Source organism: Narcine bancroftii, chromosome 11, assembly GCF_036971445.1.
Source record: "Narcine bancroftii isolate sNarBan1 chromosome 11, sNarBan1.hap1, whole genome shotgun sequence".
Lineage (NCBI taxonomy): Eukaryota > Metazoa > Chordata > Chondrichthyes > Torpediniformes > Narcinidae > Narcine > Narcine bancroftii.
Genome location: NC_091479.1, coordinates 79,339,849 through 79,363,689, shown reverse-complemented (window position 1 = coordinate 79,363,689; position 23,841 = coordinate 79,339,849). Strand labels below are relative to the sequence as shown.

The window sequence follows — 23,841 nt, the reverse complement described above, 5'->3', positions numbered from 1 at the left end:
AACCTCAAGGTGCTGAAACAGTGCCTGGGGTTCTTTTTTTACTATGCCCAATGGGTGCCCAATTATGCCGATAAGGCCTACCTCTAAGTAAGGTCCACAAGCTTCCCCTTATCGGCAGAAGCCCAGGCGGCATTCAACCAAACCAAAGGAGACATCACTAAAGCCACAATGCATGCCGTGGACGAATCCATCCCATTCCAAGTGGAGAGTGATCCCTCCGATTTTGCGCTGACTGCTACTCTCAACCAGGTGGACAGGCCAGTGACATTTTTTTTCCTGCACTCTCCACAGCCCCGAGACATGGCACTCCTCAGTCAAGAAGGAGGCACAGGCAATCGTTGAGGCAGTACACCACTGGTGACGCTACCTGGCCGGGAAAAGATTTACCCTGCTATGGACCAACAGGCCATCGCCTTCATGTTTAACACAAAACTGGAGGGTAATATCAAGAATGATAAAATCCCAAGGTGGAGGATTGAACTCTCCACCTATAACTACGATATCCTGTACCGACCAGGCAAACTCAATGATCCCCTGGATGCCCTATCCTGGGGGACGTGCACCAGCGTGCATCTCCACTGCCTCCAGTATCTTCACGATGACCTCTGCCACCCTGGAGTCACGAGGTTGTTCCACTTCATAAAAGCCTCCCAAACTCTTTTTTTAAAATTTTTTTTACACCATAAACCACACTGACCAAGATACATACATTTCCCTTTTCAAATATATACAGTGTCATTTTCTCCCCCCCCTCCCATCCCACCCTCCCTACCTCCCATCCCACCCTCCCTACCTCCCATCCCACCCTCCCTACCTCCCCCCCCATTCATTTAAAGTACAAAATCTAAGACACATTAAACCAGTCAAACAATGTTGTCATTCAATAAAAATAAACAAGAAATTCCTCTGAGTCAATTCTTTTCATTTCCTTCTCCTTTCGTTAATTTAGGTGATAGATGTCCCCGGTAGGTTTTCTCTATTGTGTTTCATGTATGGCTCCCATATTTGTTCAAATATTTCAATATTATTTCTTAAATTATATGTTATTTTTTCTAATGGAATACATTTATTCATTTCTACATACCATTGTTGTATTCTCAGATTACCTTCCAATTTTCAGGTTGACATAATACATTTTTTTGCTATGGCTAGAGTTATCTTAACAAATCTTTTTTGTGCACCATCCAAATCAATTCCAAATTCTTTGTTTTTTATGTTACTTAGGAGGAAGATCTCTGGGTTTTTTGGTATATTGTTTTCTGTAATTTTATTTAATATCTGGTTTAGATCTTCCCAAAATTTTTCTACTTTCTCACATGTCCAGATTGCATGAATTGTTGTTCCCATTTCTTTTTTACAACGAAAACATCTGTCAGATACTGTTGGGTCCCATTTATTTAACTTTTGAGGTGTAATGTATAGCCTGTGTATCCAATTATATTGTATCATGCGTAACCTTGTATTTATTGTATTTCTCATCGTTCCAGAGCATAACTTCTCCCATGTTGCTTTCGTTATCTTTATATTTAAATCTTGTTCCCATTTTTGTTTAGTTTTACCATTTGTTTCCTCATTCTCCTTTTCTTGCAGTTTAATATACATATTTGTTATAAATCTTTTGATTGTCATTGTATCTGTAATCACATTTTCAAAGTTACTTCCCTCTGGTAACATCAGACTACTTCCTAATTTGTCCTTCAAGTAGGATCTCAATTGGTATATGCCAACACTGTATCTTGAGTTATATTATATTTATCCTTCATTTGTTCAAAGGATAATAATCTATTTCCTGAAAAACAATTTTCTATTCTTTTGATCCCTTTTTCCTCCCATTCTCTAAAGGAAAGGTTATCTATTGTAAAAGGGAGTAACTGATTTTGCATCATTATTAGTTTTGGTAATTGGTAATTTGTTTTATTCCTTTCTACATGAATCTTCTTCCAAATATTGAGCAGATGATGTAATACTGGAGAATTCCTACGTTGTACCAATTTTTCATCCCATTTATATAATATGTGTTCAGGTATCTTTTCCCCTATTATCTAGTTCTAATCTAGTCCAATCTGGCTTTTCCCTTGATTGATAAAAATCTGATAGGTATCTTAATTGTGCGGCTCTATAATAATTTTTAAAGTTTGGCAATTGTAAGCCTCCTTGTTTATACCATTCTGTTAATTTATCTAGTGCTAGCCTCGGTTTCCCCCCTTTCCATAAAAATGTCCTTATTATTTTCTTTAACTCCTTGAAGAATTTCTCTGTCAAGTGTATTGGCAATGCCTGAAATAGGTATAGAATCCTTGGGAAAATGTTCATTTTAATACAGTTTATCCTTCCTATTAGTGTTAGTGATAAATCTTTCCAATGCTCTAAATCGGCCTGTAATTTTTTCATTAGTGGATAATAATTGAGTTTATATAGATGGCCGAGATTTTTATTTATTTGTATACCTAGATATCTTATTGCTTGCATTTGCCATCTGAATGGTGATTCCTTCTTAAATTTTGAGAAATCCGCATTATTCATTGGCATTGCTTCACTTTTATTTATGTTAATCTTGTAACCCGACACTTCTCCATATTCCTTCAATTTCTTATATATTATTGATAATTCTGGTTTTGTTAAGTATACTATAACATCGTCCACAAATAAACTGATTTTATATTCCTTATCTTTTATTTTTATCCCTTTTATATTATTTTCTGTTCTTATCAATTCTGCTAGTGGTTCCATAGCTAACGCGAACAATAAGGGTGATAGTGGGCATCCCTGCCTTGTTGATCTGCTTAAATTAAATTGCTTTGATATGTATCCATTTACTGTCACTTTCGCCAATGGCCCCTTATATAATGCTTTAATCTAATTAATATACTTCTCTGGTAAACTGAATTTTTGCAATACTTTGAATAAATAATTCCATTCTACTCTGTCAAAGGCCTTGTCTGCGTCTAAAGCAACTGCTACTGTTGGCGCTTTACTCCCTTCTACTGCATGAATTAAGTTAATAAATTTACAAATATTGTCTGTTGTGTGTCTTTTTTTAATAAATCCAGTTTGGTCTAGATTTACCATTTTAGGTACATAATCTGCTAATCTGTTTGCTAATAGTTTAGCTATTATCTTATAATCTGTGTTAAGTAAAGATATTGGTCTATATGACGCTGTTGCGAGTGGATCTTTCCCTTGCTTTGGTATTACTGTAATTATTGCTGTTTTACATGAATCTGGTAAGCTTTGTGTTTTGTCAATCTGGTTGATTACTTTCAGGAGGGGAGGAATTAATAGATCTTTAAATGTTTTATAGAATTCTATTGGGAATCCATCCTCTCCTGGTGTTTTATTATTTGGTAGTTTTTTTATTATCTCTTGTATTTCTACTATTTCAAATGGTTCTGTTAATTTATTTTGTTCCTCTATTTGTAATTTTGGTAGTTCAATTTTAGTTAAAAATTCATCTATTTTGCCTTCTTTCCCTTCGTTTTCAGTTTGGTATAATTGTTCATAGAATTCTCTAAAGTTTTAATTAATCTCCGTTGGATTATATGTGATTTGTTTGTCTTTTTCCCTTGATGCCAATACCATTTTCTTAGCTTGTTCTGTCTTAAGCTGCCATGCTAGAATTTTATGCGTTTTTCCCCCTAGTTCATAATATTTCTGTTTTGTCTTCATTATGTTCTTCTCCACCTTACATGTTTGTAGTGTTTCATATTTTATTTTTTTATCTGCCAATTCTCTTCTTTTAGTTGTATCTTCCTTCATTGCTAATTCTTTTTCTATATTTACTATTTCCCTTTCCAACTGCTCTGTTTCCTGATTGTAGTCCTTCTTCATCTTGGTTACATAACTTATTATTTGCCCTCTAATGAACGCTTTCATTGCATCCCATAGTATAAACTTATCTTTCACTGATTCTGTATTTATTTCAAAGTACATTTTAATTTGTCTTTCAATGAATTCTCTAAAATCCTGCCTTTTAAGTAGCATGGAGTTTAATCTCCATCTATACATTCTTGGAGGGATGTCCTCTAACTTTATTGTCAATATCAAGGGTGAATGGTCCGATAATATTCTAGCTTTATATTCTGTTTTTTTTACTCTATCTTGCATACGAGCTGATAACAAAAATAGGTCTATTCTTGAGTATGTTTTATGTCTACCCGAATAAAATGAATATTCCTTTTCCTTTGGGTGTTGTTTCCTCCATATATCCAAAAGTTGCATTTCTTGCATCGATTTAATTATAAATTTGGTTACTTTGTTCTTTCTGTTAATTTTTTTCCCAGTTTTATCCATATTTGAATCCAAATTCAGGTTGAAATCCCCTTCTATTAATATGTTCCCTTGCGTATCTGCTATCTTCAAAAAAATATCTTGCATAAACTTTTGATCTTCTTCGTTAGGTGAATATACATTGAGTAGATTCCTAAACTCTGTTGACCTCACCAAAGCCTTCGACACCGTGAGCAGGAATGGGCTTTGGCAAATACAAGAGCGCATCGGATGTCCCCCAAAGTTCCTCAACATGATTATCCAACTGCACGAAAACCAACAAGGTCGGGTCAGATACAGCAATGAGCTCTCTGAACCCTTCTCCATTAACAATGGCGTGAAGCAAGGCTGTGTTCTGGCACCAACCCTCTTTTCAATCTTCTTCAGCATGATGCTGAACCAAGCCATGAAAGACCCCAACAATGAAGACGCTGTTTACATCCGGTACCGCACAGATGGCAGTCTCTTCAATCTGAGGCGCCTGCAAGCTCACACCAAGACACAAGAGAAACTTGTCCGTGAACTACTCTTTGCAGACGATGCCGCTTTAGTTGCCCATTCAGAGCCAGCTCTTCAGCGCTTGACGTCCTGTTTTGCGGAAACTGCCAAAATGTTTGGCCTGGAAGTCAGCCTGAAGAAAACTGAGGTCCTCCATCAGCCAGCTCCCCACCATGATTACCAGCCCCCCCACATCTCCATCGGGCACACAAAACTCAAAACGGTCAACCAGTTTACCTATCTCGGCTGCACCATTTCATCAGATGCAAGGATCGACAATGAGATAGACAACAGACTCGCCAAGGCAAATAACGCCTTTGGAAGACTACACAAAAGAGTCTGGAAAAACAACCAACTGAAAAACCTCACAAAGATTAGCGTATACAGAGCCGTTGTCATACCCACACTCCTGTTCGGCTCCGAATCATGGGTCCTCTACCGGCACCACCTACGGCTCCTAGAACGCTTCCACCAGCATTGTCTCCGCTCCATCCTCAACATCCATTGGAGCGCTTACATCCCTAACGTCGAAGTACTCGAGATGGCAGAGGTCGACAGCATCGAGTCCACGCTGCTGAAGATCCTGCTGCGCTGGATGGGTCACATCTCCAGAATGGAGGACCATCGCCTTCCCAAGATCGTGTTATATGGCGAGCTCTCCACTGGCCACCGTGACAGAGGTGCACCAAAGAAAAGGTACAAGGACTGCCTAAAGAAATCTCTTGGTGCCTGCCACATTGACCACCGCCAGTGGGCTGATAACGCCTCAAACCGTGCATCTTGGCGCCTCACAGTTTGGCGGGCAGCAACCTCCTTTGAAGAAGACCGCAGAGCCCACCTCACAAACAAAAGGCAAAGGAGGAAAAACCCAACACCCAACCCCAACCAATCAATTTTCCCCTGCAACCGCTGCAATCGTGTCTGCCTGTCCCGCATCGGACTTGTCAGCCACAAACGAGCCTGCAGCTGACGTGGACTTTTTTACCCCCTCCATAAATCTTCGTCCGCGAAGCCAAGCCAAAGATCTCCCTGCTGGATCTATTATTTCCTCTTCTATTTTAATTGGTATATTTTTACTGATTAATATAGCTACTCCTCTTGCTTTTGAATTATACGACGCTGCTGTTACATGTCCTATCCAATCTCTCTTTAATTTCTTGTGCTCCAATTCAGTTAAATGTGTTTCTTGCACAAATGCTATATCAATTTTTTCTTTTTTCAGTAAATTTAGCAGTTTCTTGCTTTTGATTTGGTTGTATTCCGTTAATATTTAAAGTCATATAGTTCAACGTAGCCATTTCATACTTTGTTTATCTTCCCTTTCCGTTTCTCCATCATCACCTTTCCTTTTTATCCATTTCAGCTTTCTTGTTTTGAACACTTTATAAGACAACATTTCTAAAACATCTAAAACATCCATTTGGATTTGTGAATTCACTCGGAAGCGTCAACTGATTTCACAGTGACCGTAACTCCTCCCCACCCAGCCCCTCCCGGAAAAGATTTCAATTTTCATATATAACAAAGGTCACTCTTTTAATTCCCTCCTTATTCCCTCTATTCCCTTTCATTCCCTTATTAATTCTTATCTATACTCTATATATTTTCCTCTAAATATGGATACACTTATGTATACACATATATACATACACACCTATATATATATATCTATCTATATATATATATCTATCTATCTATATCTATATATAGATATATCTATATATCTATATATATAGATATTTATAGATATATATAGATATATATATCACACATACATATAGTTCGTGGTCATTTTTACTCTCATTACATGTCTTCATCTCTCTGCTTGTTTTGTAGTTGTTCTGCAAATTTTCGTGCTTCCTCTGGATCCGGGAATAGTCTGTTTTGTTGCCCTGGAATAACTATTTTAAGTACCGCTGGGTACTTTAACATAAATGTATATCCTTTTACCATAAGATTGTTTCTGCTGTATTGAACTCCTTCCTCTTCTTCAGGAGTTCAAAACTTATGTCTGGATAGAAAATTTTTTTTGACCTTTGTATTCCAGTGGCTTTTTGTCTTCTCTTATTTTCTTCATTGCTTTCTCCAATATATTTTCTCTTGTTGTATATCTTAAAAATTTTACTAAAATGGATCTTGGTTTTTGCTGCGGTTGTGGTTTCGGGGCTAATGTTCTATGTGCCCTCTCTATTTCCATTTCTTCCTGTAATTCTGGTCTTCCTAGGACCCTGGGGATCCAATCTTTTATAAATTCTCTCATATTCTTGCCTTCTTCATCTTCCTTAAGGCCCACTATCTTTATATTATTTCTTCTATTATAGTTTTCTATTATATCTATCTTCTAAGCTAACAGCTCATGTGCCTCTTTAACTTTTTTATTAGATTCTTCTAATTTCTCTTTCAAGTCCTCTACTTCCATTTCTACAATTATTTCTCGTTCTTCCACATTATCCACATTTTCCTATCTCTGATATGACCATTTCTATTTTATTCATTTTTTCTTCTGCACTCTTAATTCTTCTTTTTATCTCATTAAATTCTTGTAATTGCCATTCTTTCACTGATTCCATATATTCTTTAAAAAAAGATATATCCATTGTCTTGTCTTTCTCTTCTTCTTCCATTTCTTTCTGTTCTTCTTCTTCCTCTGGGTTGACCATCTGTTGTTTCCTTGTTTTCTTTTTACCCTCTTCTTTCTTGTTGTCATTATTTTCTGTGTTCTGGACCTGTTGCTGTATTGCAGCTGTCTCTCTCAGCTGCGGAGATCGACTCCACAGCTGTTCCCCCCTCCCGTCAGTGTGTTTTTTTTTCATTTGCATTGCGCACTTTTACTCGGCTCTGCAAGCCACTTTTGTAGTCCCGAGTCCAGGACTTCCACTGACCTGAGGGAGCGGGCTTCTCTCTCTGCGGCGGGCCTCCTCGGACAGGTAAGGCCTTCACCTTCTTCTCCCGACGTTCTTTCATCTTCTCTTCCCGTTGTTTTCGACTTTTCTCTCTTCGCTGCCATTTTCTTCTCACCTTTACTTTTACTTTGTTTTAATTTTTACTCTTGTACCTTTGAGTTTTGTGCGTTTTTTTTCAACTTTTCCGGAGAGGGCCGGAATTCCCTGACTGGCCACTACTCCATCACGTGACTCCTCCCCCAAACTCTATTGAGGATATTAGGTCTCTGACCAGACACTGTGCAGAATGTAAACCACATTTCTTCAGGCCCAACAAAGCACAACTCATCAAGGCTATGTGCCCCTTTAAATGACTGAGTGTTGATTTCAAGGGACCCCTGCCCTTGACCAATAGGAGTGTCTATTTCCTTAATGACATAGACGAGTTCTCCAGATTCCCATTTGCCATCCCTTGTCCCAATATGAGTTCTGTGACGGTTATCCGGTCACTCTGCAGCATATTCACTCTCTTTGGGTACCTGGAGTATATCCATAGTGATCAGGGGTCCTCGTTCATGAGCCATGAGCTGTGGCAGTACCTGTTGGCTAGAGGCATAGCCACTAGTAGGACCATGAGCTATAACCCCGGAGAAACGGTCAGGTGGAGCGTGAAAACACCAACATTTGGAAAGCAATCCTCCTGGCCCTTAAGTCAAAAGACCTTACTTAGGTCCATGCCATCTGATCTCTCCTATGCACTGCTACAAATATGACTACATGAACGCATGCTTTCCTTCCCCAGGAGGAACCACTCTGCTGCCCTGGCTCTCATCTCTGGGACCCGTCCTGTTGACATGCGAGGGGCCATAAGACCGATCCATTGGTGGAAGAGGTGCAGCTCCTGCACGCAAATCCACAATACGCTTATGTTCCAGTACCCCGTCGACCATGAGGACACCGTCACTTTCCGGGACCTGGCACATGCCAGAGAGATCCACCCACCCCAGGCTCCGACCACCACATACACAAACATTGTCCCCATACAGGGGCGCTGCAGGCTAGTGATGCCCCCACCCCCGGGCATCCACACCACATGCCTGGGACCCTCACCCAGATGAACTGACCACCACAACCGCCCCCATAGACAACTAAACCCCACCCCTCCATGGCGACAGCCTTGCCCCTCCTGCCTCAAGACACCTGACCAGCAACGGAACTGACCAGTACACCCCTGGTGGAGCTGCGCAGGTCACAGAGGCAGAGGAAGCCACCTGACCGGTTAAACCTTGGGACTGGGTTTTGTTTTTAAAGAGGGGTTGAATGTAGTGATATGTATATTCTGTTTTGTGTATGTGGTTAGCCTGCCCACCGATGACTCAATCCCCTGTAACCCCTCCCCCTGTGACTTGGCCATAAAGGTCGACTTCCCTACCCCCCCTTCCATTCATTTGAGCACATGGCGTTGGGCCAGCTGAAATCTAATGTGTATTAAAGCCTGTGGTTCCTCACTCAGTCTTTGGAGTCATTTATAGAGAGTATCCAGGTGGAAGTTCTAAATTTGCTGGCTGCGCCGTGTCGGTACTTTCCTTCCTGAATATACTTTATCTTTTGACTTCAATGTAGGTTAGATATGGAGTACAAATTTCCTATTGTTGTAAGGAAACCAACCTGAATATACTGTGTTAAACAAAGGTGCAATTGTGAAAGACAAAGGTAGGTTTTTGGGTAATTGCATGTATTTAATCAGAATCAAGATCAGGTTTACACATGAACATGTGTCGTAAAATTTGTTTTGCAGCAGTAGTACCTTCCATTACAGGTGAAAACATTGCTGTAAATTACATTTCTGCAAATATACGATTTTAAAATATATAAACTAGTGCAAAAGAAGAGTGGAAAAAAAGTGAGGTAGTGTTTGTGGTTCATTGTCCATTCAGAATTCTGAAGGAGGAGGGGAAGCAGCTGCTTTTGTACTGTTGGGTAATCGTCTTCCAGCTCCTGTACCTCTTCCCTGACGGTAGCCATGGAAAGAGGGCATGGCCTTGGTAATGAGGGTCCTTGATGATGGAGGCTGCTTTCATGAGACACCACTTCATATAGATGGCCTTAATAGAGTGAAGACTGATGCCCATGATGGTGCTGGCTGAGTTCACAACTCTCTGTAACCTTTGGCACCTCCATACTCGTCAGTGATACAACCAGTCAGAATGCTCTCCTCAGCATAGAAATTTGCAAGAGTCTTTGGTGTCATATCAAATCTCCTCAAACTCCTAATGAAATCTAGCCACTGGCGAGCCTTTTTCATGATTGCATCAACATAATGCCCCATGATAGATCTTCAGAGATGTTGATACCAAGGAATTCGAAGTTCTTTACCCTTTCCACTGCTGATCCCTTGTTGAGGTTTGGTTTATGTTCTCCTGGTTTCCCCTTCCTGAAATCCCACAATCAATTTCTTAGATTTGCTCATGTTGAGTGCAAGGTTGTTGTGACTCAATCTTTCTCATTCCTGTATGGTTCCTCTTTGGTGTCTGTGATTCTGTTGACAACTAAGGTGTCATCAGCAGATTTGTAGATGGCATTTATATTGTGCCTAGCCACACAGCATGGATGTAGAGCAGTGGGCTAAGTACTTTTACAATTTTTGAGTGGTTTATGTTAATATTTTTGGTTAATTTTAAATTTGAAAATACATTGTTTTATTTTTATTTGTATTTGTAAATTTATTTGAATGTTTGAAGTTGTTTTTGATACACAGTTGGGGATGTGGTTTTGTTGGTTGTCTTCTTTTTCACCTATTTTTTGAGCTTTCTTTGTTCTGGCTCTCTGTGATGCCATTCACACTCTTAATGTCCTGCTGCCTTGCTTGGACTCGCTGATAGTTTCTGTCAGGAAACTGGGATCGTTTCTGTCAGGAAACTGGGATCGTTTCTGTCAGGAAACTGGGATCGTTTCTGTCAGGAAACTGGGATCGTTTCTGTCAGGAAACTGGGATCGTTTCTGTCAGGAAACTGGGATCGTTTCTGTCAGGAAACTGGGATCGTTTCTGTCAGGAAACTGGGATCGTTTCTGTCAGGAAACAAAACCTAATTATTCTCAAACTGTTTTTCTATTACAAATGTTCTTCTATTACATATTTTTAAGTACTGGTAGTTGTTGCTATTCAAACTATATAACTGAGAAAAGTGAAATAGATACTTTGAAAAAAGGGAAGTTTTACAAAATGTTTAAAAACAAATTGAAAATTTTAATTTTTTTTAATGGAGCTAAAGATAAATTGTGGGCTTGGGACCATCATAATGATCTGGATGGCATCCTACAACTACTTTTAATGACATTTCTGGTTCCCTCGAGGGAACTCTAAACATCTTGCGTGTTGGATATCCAGCAGTCAGCAATAGTATTCAGTTGTATTAGGTGGGCAAGAATTGGGTACAAATTTGGGGCAGGGAATAATTGAAGAACCAGCAGTCATCTCCTTTACATTGACCTTGCTTTGTGCTGCAGTTTGAAACAAGTACTGAAAATAAACTGAGCATAAAATTTGCAGGGAACAAACAAATACTTTGAACCAGGACCTGGCAATCAATAACCCTGTGACAGTTGGATCTTCCCAGGGGCTGTGTGCATCTGTCTATATTTGCATTGATATTCAAACAAACTTGGAATTTGAACGCTGAGCCTTTGTTGGATGTGTTTACATTGTCTGGTTTACTTATTAACTGTAGATTTTCAGTATGCAGGCTCTAATATTATTTTTTAAGTGAAATCATAAATCTTTAGTTTTACTTTTTTTAAAATAAGATTTATTAGAGTATATTGTGTTTTCCCCCCGACCCCGCCCCAATTTTATTAGGTTTTCTACCATTATACCTATGCACATAGGAAATAAATACACGTCACAATCCTAGGCATTGATGATGTTTTTCATAATAAGCCACAATGAGATTTACCAGACGTTGGCACCAGTCTGTTCTTTAAATTAGTAAGCTACCATATTTATGTCGAGTGTGCCAGATTTGATAATTCCAAATAGTTGCTGAGTATCACTCACACATGAAACTTGTTTTAATTTAAATACAGTATATTTAACAAGTCACCTTTTCATTCGATATTTAAGGCAGAAATATTCATTTAGAGCTAGTCTAGTTTCAGTTGAAGATTCTAGCAACTCACAATAAACTCATAGTTTTCTTTAAGAAAATGCAACTGGTTTTTTAATGTTTTACATAACTGAATTTTTAATCGTGTCAGCATTTCATCATTAATTTTAAAACATTCACTCCACGATTTAAATTGAATTTTAATTATTAAGTCAACATAAATTTACCTTCCCCACCCTCTGAACTCATATGCATTTGTTCTAATCTCATTCTGGTCAGAGAGGCGAAGAAATCAGAGACTTCCAAAGTTTTGTTTGCCTGTATTAGTGAATGCATCAGTTCTCCTGAGCCTTGATCCTCTTGGATGTAAACTTTATGAGCATAGACTAACACATTTTCTTAAGTGTTATGAACCATAAAATGTGATTAGGATGACAACTACTGTTTAGCTAACTTGAAATGAAATGGCAGAGTACAGGCAAATGTGAAGGCTGTAAGGGAAGATTAGGATGTTTACTTTGGGGCTAATGGTGCCCCTGTTCCAAAGAGCAAGTTGGGAGTTTGATGTTAATGCCATCTGGTTGTAGAGTGGCCAAATGGGATAATAGATGTTGTTCCTCCAACTTCTGGGTAACCTTTGCTCTATCCACAGCAATAACAGGAACCTTCCAGTGGCCAACCATTTTATTTCCATGAACCATTCCCATACTGACATGTCTATCACTACCAAACGTAGACATCTCCAGTTTCTGTTAAATCCCTCCCTGGGTCTCTCTCCTTCGCTATCCCTCTCTCCTTTCCTCCAGCTCTCCAACCTCTCCCTTTTCCCCTCCATTGAGAAAGCTACCCCTCTACCATCACTTCTCAGCTTTTTTTTATCTTCTACTCTCCCATTCTTACTTGTTAGCCTGTTACCTCACACTCCCCCCTTCCTCCTCCCCCCACCTTTTTATTGCGGCACCTGCCTGCTTTTTTGCTCTTACTTTGATGAAGGTCTCAGGCCTGAAATGTTGGCTTTTTTTTTACTTCCTTCAGATACTGCGCTACCTACTGAGTTTCTCCAGCATTTTTATATATGGAGCTACTTCACTGATCTTAACTTGTTACAAGTCTACAATTAAGAGGCAAATTCAATATGTTAGTAAAAGGGAAATAACGGTAGATCAATTTATTAGAATTTTTTGAAGGAGAATCAAGGAAATTGGTGAATGTCCCAGCTTTATATTTACAGAAGGTAGTTGATATGGTGCAGAATCAGAGGTTATTACCAAAAAAAAAAGTTGGAGGTAACAAGTTGACATGAAAAAGATCGGGTGTTAATAGGAAACAGACTTGGCATAAGTTGATTTTTTTTTGTCAAGAAGAAACAAGAGGCTAATTACAGGTATCAGTATAGAGGCTTTGACTTTGCATAATAGTTAACCAAAGATAAGGGGCTAAATTTAGCTACCAACTCATGTAGGAGAGTAAGTTGCAAAGAGGACATAGGATGCTATAGGCATGTAATGTGAGTGGTGAATGTGTGAAATTATCGATTTTGACACGAAATATAATAAAGAAAAGAATTAAATGATCCTCAGTGCAGCCAAACAGTTCTCATTCATCACAATATTTATAGCTTGTTCATTTCCACCAAATGATGGATTGCAAATGGTGCACTTGAGTAACAATGTGATTTATTTGTTTCATTGTACAACACAAGTTACAGTATCCATAGATATTTTCAATTGTCAACAAAAATAAAATGCACGTCTTCATTTTGAGGTTGCTATATGAGTTCAAGTGTATATTTGTTTTAAATTTAAAGAACTGGAGGATTAATTATGGAAGAAAGTATATCATATTTGCCTCTGTCAATACCTGTGCATATTTAGTAGGAATTTACATGGGAGAAAACGATAGTAAGGTATATTGTGACTGACTAAACCACTGGAGAATGAATCTGGTCAATGTAAAACATCTTCATTCATAACATGCAAGTCTTCTGGAGAGGTAAACCATAAAATCTACCGTCATTGCCATCCAATGCAGTACACAAAAGTCACTCAGCATCCATAGAAAGTGAAAGGCAGTCGACATTTCAGGCCTGAACCCTCATTAGGAGGGTCAAAAATCAGAAAGGTACCTGAATAAAGAAGTGGTGGGTGAGGGGGAGGAACACACGCTAACAGGTGAGAGATAATAGGCGGATACAAATGGGAGGGTGAAGAAGAAAGAGAAACTGAAAATTGCTAGGGGAGGGGGCAGAGAGCTAAGAAAGAGAGCTCTCTGAGGGGATGGAAGGGAATGGGGTGGGGAAAAGGAGGGGAGAGAGTTCACTAGTGATGCTGTGTGGTTGGAGACTGCTGAGATGAAGTATAAAGTATTGGTCCTCTAATTTGTAGGTGGCCTCATCTTGGCAACAAATGATGTTGTTGGTAAACATGTCAGTGTGGCAGTGGTGTGTAAATTAAAATAGTTGGCCACTGCGAGGTCCATAATGTAGCAGAAGACAGCAAAGGTGCTGGAGAATTTACTTCATCTCACCTGATGCTCAACAGTTACAGCATTGTTATCTTTGTATTTAAAAGTATAAAACAATAAGCAAATAAGTAGTTTTCATGAATATAATTACCCATTTAACTTTATCATTTTGACAGGTATTTTGCAGAATTACAATTTATAATGGAAGCATATTATAACTGGCAAAATCTCCTTGAATATGCAAATACTATTGGCTAGTCCAAGGGAATCTGGGCTAAAAACACCAGACACATAGAATAGATGTTTTTTTAACAGTGTTGAGGGATGGCTTGCTGCCTGTACATGTAGCCAGAATGTTAATTAACAAAATAGGCATGTCCTGAACTGCAAATTAAATAACAGGGACGTGTTTTTAATGATGTGTTATTACAGGGGATGCCCACTTAACGTCTTTCCTAATTTCATCATTGAGTTTTACTGAAGGCCAATTAACAATTGTGTCTAGAGCAGTGATTCTCAACCTTCCCTTCCCACTCTCATACCACCTTAAGCAATCCCTTACTAATCACAGAGAGCACTTATGGCATAGGGATTACTTAAAGTGGAGTGGGAGTGGAAAGAAAAAGCTTGAAAACTGCTGATTTAAACTAATATGTCTGTTTTGAATGTTGAGGGAAGGTTACATGTGAATATCTTTCATTGTAAACAAGTTGTTCTCCTTATTCCATAACTCCTTAAAAAATGCCCCAAGCCCTAATAATTCCCAATAAAGCATAAATTGAACAGAGTAAGGTAATAGAGAGGTGAACACTTTGGATTCTGTTTGGAGAGTATTAGAACATGTGATCAAATTACATATTCTTCAATGTGAATGGTAAATATTACACCATTCTCCTCATGCTATGATCTAACCAAACAGATGATTTGCAGTGTCTAATTACACTAGACAGCAATTTTTTTCAAAAGGTTTAGTTCCTGAAAAAAAATTTTGGATTATGATAGACAACTTGCAGCTGAACACAAAGATAATTTCCAATTTGTTATATCACGTCGGAAGGTGGAGAAACATTAAATTAGCTTTTTATTAAATTTAGCATGTCTAATCATATAATGATACTGATGTGAGTTCCATTGACCTAAAATTCTTTTGCCACTGATTTTCTTTTGTGTTCAGCACCTGATGCCTTTCATATCGGTGTCCAACAATAGTTGGCCAGCATTGATGGAATCCAGTTGCCGTGAAACTGCTTTTTTACGGTTGCAATGTCCTGGTGAATTCTTTCACCATGTTCATCACTGACTACACCAAGATCAGCTGGGAAGAAGTCCAAGTGCGAATGCAGAAAATGAATTTTCGATGGCATGTTGTACTTCATGGTTTTGAAGTAGACTTAAACTTAAACTTAGACTTAAACAGGAAATAACTAAAATAGGTTATACCTAAAAAAAGTACGTGATAGGAAACTTTTAAGGTGATTTTTTTTGTGATCAGCAGCCCAAAATCCATAAAATACACCCAAAAGTATTCAGGAAACAAAATCTGTGTTGTCCAGTGTTATTATGAAATGGTCATGTGCTCTGACCCAGAAATCGCATATAATAATATTGTTCATGTCAGAGAGTACCTGAATTAAAAAAAAACTCCTTAGATGATGACAAGACTTTTTAAGTACAGTAGAATTCTTTATTCAGTGTGAAATATGGAATTCCTAGGGGTGACTTGGAGGAATAATGTTTCCATGTCCCTGCTCCCTTTCTTCTTCTTGGCTGTATTTGATAGTAGCTCACACGTGGCTGAGGTACTATCAAATATTCTTTGGTAAGTTCCTGCAAGGCATTTTGTCGATGGTATATGCTGCATTCATGGTGCCCAGGAGAGGGAGGGATTATGTATTTGGGGGATTGGATAGTTGGGATGCCAAGCAAGCAAGCGGTTTTAACTCAGGGAGTTTCTTGAGAATTAAAGTTGCACTCCTCCAGATAACCTGGGCATTTTTGTAAAAAATTGACTTCTGGTAAATGGTGGGAAGGCTTTGTTTAGGGAGCTAATGTAGTCGTCATTTGAAATCTCAGGTTAGGAACTTCAGGGGAGTTAATGACTGCAAATCTGTTGAGTGATAGTATCAGTAGTACCTGTAGTAGGTTTTATTTGTCGCTTTAAGAAAATAATGAGACAGCTTTTCCCTGTACCCGCGATGCTACATAAAAACAACATAACAACTACAAACAGCACAGGGACAGAAGCACCAGGTCCCCAAGAGGCTGCTGCAGGCCTACTACTGTGCCACCATCAAGGCCAGGTCTCCTGGCATATTCTGGATGTTAAACTGTCTTTTTTATGATTTTTTTTTCTAATCACCATAATAATTTAGACCATGAAAATTGTGGACAGTCATTGGAACCCAGCTGGTTCATTAATGCCCTCCGAGAACTGGCCTATGTATGACTCCAGACCCTTAGCAATGTGAATAATTCTTAAATTCCCATTTGAAATGGCAAGACATTCCATTGTATCTTCATTGCTACTTTGAATAAGGACAAGGACCATCCAGCAAAGACTGAATTTGAACACCACGAAATTGCTCCCAGCCCAGTTGATGAAATAGAGGCTCCCAACCCATTTGGGGAATAGTTAATAAAATGGGAGCACTGTTCCACAGACTTGTCAGGAAAGAACCCAAGCTTGTCCTCACCATATAATCCAATTGGCTAATCACCACTTCTGCCAATCATCTGCTCTCAAACATCACCAGAAGGTGGAAGGTGTTATCAACAATGTGATCAACTGGTAGTTACTTGATAATAATGCGCACCAGTGTACTGATTGGGATTTACCAGGCGTACTCAGCTCCAGATTGCACCACAGTTTTGCATTACATATGGATCAAAGTCCCTGCAGTTGCCATTAAAGCAACATTTGACCAAAAAAGTCACTGGAAGAACTCAGAACGTTAAGCAGCATCTTCAAAAGTAAAGAGATGGTTAGCATTTTGGGTATAGACCCTATATTGGGACTCCTGCAGGGTCTCAACCCCAAATGCCAACAATGTCTTTGCCACCACAATTCTGTCAAGCCCACTAACTTCCTCCAACAGCTAATTTCTTGCTCCAAAATCCGACATTGGCAGTCTCGATTGTCAACATTCGTAAATCTGAGGGAAATCCTCCAGCGTACATCACACAAAGGTAGATGGCTGTGGTTGATGGAGGTCAGTCATTCCAAGGATAGTGCCGCAGAATTTTCTCAGGGTTATTTATTCCGATTACCCCATACCCCTTGTCCCAAATCATTGATCATCTCCTTCAAGAAAGACAAAGCTACCAGGAAGGTGGGAAGGTCCAATTTCCCCTTCAAGTTCCACATTGTCCTTCTCTGGAAATATGTTAATGTTTCCATCATCATTTCCTCATCTAAATTCTGCAACTCCCTTCCCAACTGAACTGTGGGGGTACCTTCATTAGAAGTATTGCTGCAATTCAAGAAGGCACCAATTGAGGATTGGCAAAAAAAAAATTACTGACTCTGTTAAGTGATTCCTCTATTTTAAAAATTCCTATGTCTAAATAATGTCCAAATTTGGCTACTGGCTGCTTTATTACTCAAGGAGCTGCTAATGCAATAAGTCATTGTACAAGCATCTGTAAACATCCTGGCTTCTGATTTGTATATTTAAGGTATATGGGCCTTGAACACAGTCCTAAGGAACTCTTTGATTCTATTATAAATAATACTTCTGGCTTGGGAAAGTCTACCAATTGAATTAATTGAGCCATCACTCCCTAACTTTCTACCTCCCAGAGAGCAGCAGTGTAATTATATATTAATATATTAATCAAAATAGGTGTGTAAAATGAAAATCAGCCTGCTTCTTTTAGAGCAGTGGTTTTCAACCTTTGTCTTTCCACTCGTATACCACTTTAAGTATTCCCTATGCTCTAGGTGCTTAAGATGGTGGGTGAAAAGAAAAAGGTTGAAGACCACTGTTTTAATCCTATCTAATTGATGTGTTATGTGCACGATTTCATAACTCCAAAGGAAATGGGCCAATGACCATTGTTCTCAAGCAAAATATTTCAGTAACAATTGGGTCGAGAGCAGTGATTCTCAACCTTTCCTTTCCATTCACAGACCACCTTAAACAATCCCTTACTAATCACAGAGCATCGATGGCACAGGGATGACTTAAAGTGGGGTGTGAAAGAAAAGGAAAAGGTTGAGGACCACTGAAGTTGCAGATGCTGGAATCTTGAGCAAACAATGAGCCTCTGGAGGAGCTCAATGGGTCAGGCAGCATCTTGGAGTAGAAATCATTTCTACCTCCAGCAATTCATTGTTTGCTGCTTCTTTGTAGCTTGTTCCATTTGATACTGTGGCTTTATACATTTAAATAAAAATTGAAAGTCTTTGATATCCAGGAATGACCACCCTCCACCACACATCAACACCTCTGTAGTAGAGAGCATGGAAAGCACCAGGTTCCTTTGAGTTCACTTAACTGGTGATCTATCATGGATCACTTGTCAGGAAGGCGCAACAGTGACTACACTTTCTGAGAAGACTGAAATGGGCAAGGCTACCGGCTACTATTATGTCAACCTACTATAAGAGCTCTATCAAGAGTGTCCTGGCGGCTGCATCACCGTGTGGTCAGTTGTTGCAGAGAAATGGATTGGAGTTCAATCCACAGGATCATAATAGGGGCAGCTGATCATTTGGATTCTCCCTCCTCCTCCATTGACATTGTCTGAAGTGGGTGTGCAATATCATGGAGGACCCCTTCCACCCTGCACACAGTATCTTTCAGTTGCTCCTGTTGGGAAAGAGATACAGGAGTATCAGAGCTAGCCCTGCCAGGCTGAGAAGCAGCTTCTTCCCACTGAGTGTGAGAATGTTGAATGATCAAAGGAACTGCTCACATTAATCAGATGTAAAGCTCACGTTTATAAAATAATATTTATTTATATGTATGAATTCTTGTCCTGTGTATGTATGATTTGTGTATGCTATATTTGGTTGTATATCTGGATGTTTTGCACAGAAAACTAGAGAACACATTCATTGGTGCAATCAGATGACAATAAACATGACATGATTCTTGGTAGATCTGTAATAATGTGATTTCTGTTTTTGCTGAGTAATAATTTTGCCTGAAATGGTGAAAGTTGAAGGAGGCATTGAATTGGCCAAAGGAAACTTTTGGAACTCCATCTGTGTTGGTGGCTCTAAAGGCACAATCTTGGTTGATGCACAAGGAACCTGTGGCACTGGAACTTCCTGCATTAACAGATTTAAAGGTTAACTGTGCATCAACAAATTGTTGCCAAAAGAAAGTTGTCCAATAGCATCTCGATCAATGAGGCAATTTCATTTTCTGTTGGTTCATTGTCAGTTCATTGATGGTTACTGTTTGCATATCTAGTCTTATTAAGCATTTACTCTTTGGGGCTATTGTTCTTTTGACTGTTGAGGGGTGGGTAGGATCAACTCAAAAGGTGTTCTAATCCATTAGACTGTCAGATGATTTTATTGTGCAATGTGTACTTTATTCTCCTAGTGGTTATATGAATGCATGTAAAATATGGGACAGAAAGAAGGAGAAACTGTTAGGTTGCAAATATCAACTTTTCTTCGAGGAAGCCAGTAATGAGAAAGTTTTCAAAAGGTTACCTCTTCTAAGTCTTAATAATAATGCCGTGTTTACTTTGTTAGCCTGCATATAGCTTTGGAATTGAGGTTATATTTCACTTGTGAAGTAAGGAGTTGATGGGCTGATTTTTTTTTTCCAGGACGAGTAGTTATCATCATGTACAGGAATGTCATGGTATTCCATCCTATAAACACCCAGCATAGATTACAAATAAACAATATATACCATGATTTATCATTCTGTAATTCATGTTAATATACACGCACTTCTGTAAAGGGAGGAAAAATTCTGCAAATGTACATTTTTTCAGACATGAAAAAACACCATGGTTTAAAGTCAGTTCTTCATTGGATTTGTTTAAATATTTTCAAGGTTAATCTTTATCTTAAATCAACATTTTGCATTTTCAAAGTTCTTCCAAAAGTTGCATCCTGTTTGCAATTCTATCCCATCTATAATTTAGTTTTCTAGTTGTTACTGTGTTGTGCGTGCATCCATCTATCTGCCTATCCATTTATCAACCTATCTCTCCATCTATCGATCTATCCATCGATATATCCATCTATCCATTCTTCTAGCTATTTATCTATCTTTCTATCTATCTAGCTATCTTTCTTCCTTTCTATCTATCCATCTATCTACACACACACACACACACACACACACACACACACACACACACACACACACACACACACACACACACACACACACACACACACAAAATCAACTGCACCATTGAAATGATTTCCCTATACTATCATTCGATCAGAGGACGACAGGCTGAAAGTACTGTATTCCTGGGTTGGGGCCCTGGTATACTCGATGATCAAGGATGCTAAGTCGTACCTAGCGGCAATGAACGTTCTGAAAAGCCAGTACCGGAGGAAGGCAAATGAGGTCTACACTAGGCACCTCCTGTCTACTCTAAAACAGTTACTTAGAGAATTAGGCGCCGAGTTCCTTAGGGCCCTGCAAGCTCTCGGATGGGCCTGTAACTACAAGGCCATGACCGCTGCGATGAACATAGAGGACTTGATCAGAGACGCCTATTTCGCAGGCATAAGATCCAGCCCATAACCTACTCTAGTTGACCAGCCACAGTGCCTCCAGAAAGGCAATGCACCCTTTTGAACACCTGAGCATTGATTTCAAAGGGCCTCTCCTCTGAATGCAATGTGTACTTCTTCAACAACATTGAGGAGTGCTCACGTTTCCCGTTTGCCATCCCCTGCCCAGATATGACCACTGTCACAGTCATCAAGGCCCTATGCAATCTCTTCACCCTGTTTGGGTACCCCTGCTATATCAATAGGGACCAGGGGTCCTCTTTTATGAGTGATGAGCTGTGTCAATACTTGCTGGCCAGAGCCATTGCCACAAGCAGAACCACCAGTTACAACCCCAAGGGAATGGGCAGGAGAAAAGGGAGAATGCTACCATCTGGAAGGCAATCCTCCTAGCCCTGAGGTGTAGTGGCCTTCCATCCTCCCACTGGCAAGATGTCCTCCCTGTTGCGCTTCACTCAATCAGATTGCTCCTATGTACCACTACCAATGCCACTCCACATGAAAGGAAGTTTTCCTTCAGGGACCACGCTGCCATCCTGGCTGACGTCCCCAGGGCTGGTCCTACTCCGGAAGCACTTAAGGAGCCATGTCTGATCCACTGGTCAAAAGGGTCCATCTCCTCCACGCCAACCCTCATGCGCCTGCATGGTGTACCTTGATGGGTATGGGGACACCATCTCTGTTGGGGACCTGGCACCCTCAGGAGTCCCTAAGCCACCCCACACTCCCTTCATCTACTGCTATCCTTGATGCACCAGTGTCACGACATGCTACCCTTGCCACAGTGGATGACATGTCAGATCCATTGCCATGCATCCACCAAACCAATGCTGATGGCAACGTACAGATGTCCCAGACCAACCAAGATTCAACACTTGCACTCCAGCTGGTACCATGACAGTCACAGCAGCAGACCAGACCACCCAACAGACTCTATTTGTAAGATCATTTAATTCACTTCACCCCACTGGACTCTTTCTAAAATAAGGGAAGAATGTGGTAAATGACTGCATGTATGTTTGGATGTGTTAGGTCACACCCTTTGCTGACTAAGCCTGAGGCTTCCCCACCCACCCCTGATCAAATGCATCTGTGCCACTGCCCCTTTCTCAGTCCAGGACAGTCAACCAGCATGGAAGGACATCCATTCTATTGTGAATAAAAGCCTATCAGTTTCTCTACATCTTCTAGTCTTTGAAGTTATTGATGCTTCATCAGTTCCCCAATTCGGTCACCAGTGCTGAAACAGCCTTGTGTTAACCACAATACTAACCATGCCACCCTTGTAATAGTACAGGCCCTTCAGCCTACGTTGTTGTGCCAACCTACATAAGCCTACTCAACGATTTAAACCTTCACATCCATAACCCTCTACGTTTCTTGCAAACATGTGGTTGTCTGAGTCTTTTAAATTTTCCTATTTTATCAGCCTAAATCACCACCATGGGACCCATTCCAGGCACCCATTATTCACTATATTTAAAAATAAACTTATCCATTATGTCTCCCCTAAACATTCCTTCCCTCATCTTAAATGAATGTCCTCATGTAACTGCAAATTAAAAATACAATTATCTTTCATGGTTGCAATCCTTAAAATGACCGTTCATTTGATAGAAGGCTTTACCTCGAACATTGTGAGATTAAATTCATTGCTAAATGCATCATGTTTGTACTCGGTGATAGATTCTCTGACAATGAGTGTAAGACTGGGCTCCTGTAAGTGACCATGTTTACTTCCTCCTCTGGATTGTGGGCACAAACTCTTCTGTGTATTATAGATACAGTTGGCCATACTTCCAGCAAGCATTGTTACAGCTAGGAGATAGGTTGAGGATTTCAGCTCAGTGTCTCTGCCGATCTACCCTTGTTTGTCTTTTAAATACTGAACGAAAAGTGCTGCAGTATTAGAAATGTGAACAAAAATAGATAATGGTGGTGAAAACACAGATGTTCGAGGAACTCAACAGGTCTCGCCACGTCCACAACAAGCAAAGCTATGTAACCGATGTTTCGGGCCTGAGCCTTTACCTCCTATGGACACTGTGAGACCTGTTGAGTTCCTCCAGCATTTCTGTTTTTTCACTGAAATCACCAGACCTTCCTGTTTCACTCACATAGAAAATGGTAGAAACACTCAGTTGCTAAACCAGCAAATATTTTATGTAATGGTAAGATTTACCTGAGACAATAAATGCTCGTAATGAAATAGAAAGTCTCCTATATGTACTGTATGATGATGCTTTTTAAATAGAAATGAAAGATTAGGAAGGATTGCTAAAATTGAAGTTAACCAAATATTTTGTGTCTAGAAGGATAGAGTACATTGTGTAAATTTGACCAGGCTGTTTATATTCCTTTATTCAGTTCTGGTCACCTTGTGTGTATGGCCATATTGAATATTATGGTGATGGGAAAGGAACATTAACACAAATTTTAGTCCAAATTTTGAGGTAAAACTGTTATAATCTTTTCCAGAATAATCTAATGAATCACTGAACTGTCAAACAGATTTAAACACATTTACATGATTGACTTTCACTGCCTATCTCTGAAAATGATGCATTCTGTTGAATATCCTGTAAATAGATTTCTAATTATACCTTTATAACTTCTCTGGCCCCAAAATTACTCATTTTAAACAGGTGGCTTCCCATTTTCACAATTACTTATTTCAAAATTCTGCGGTTTTTTTTGGCTTTACAACTTCTACATTTGTCTTAACTGAATGTTCATGAATATAAAGTTTATGGAAACTCACTATTAGTTAAGTTTTAGATAAAATTTATTCCTGCAGCATACACAAATGATGCATAAAGGAAGATGTTTCATCTTATATTCATGTGTGTGAGTTCTTAGACAACACATGGATGAAGGAAAAGGTTCTTCACTTTAAAGTTGTTGTAAACAA

General features: G+C 39.4%; 1 protein-coding gene and 1 long non-coding RNA gene across 4 annotated transcripts in view; both read left to right on the top strand.

The window, feature by feature from the left end:
- LOC138745982 (bcl-2 homologous antagonist/killer-like) overlaps positions 1–23,841 on the top strand; it is a 53,614-nt gene that overhangs the window by 17,866 nt on the left and 11,907 nt on the right. The gene's annotated exons all lie outside the window — the stretch shown is intronic.
- Positions 7,537–9,154, top strand: LOC138745985 (uncharacterized). The gene is made up of 2 exons (XR_011346641.1): positions 7,537–7,691; positions 8,449–9,154. It is a non-coding gene; the product is annotated as an uncharacterized lncRNA (long non-coding RNA).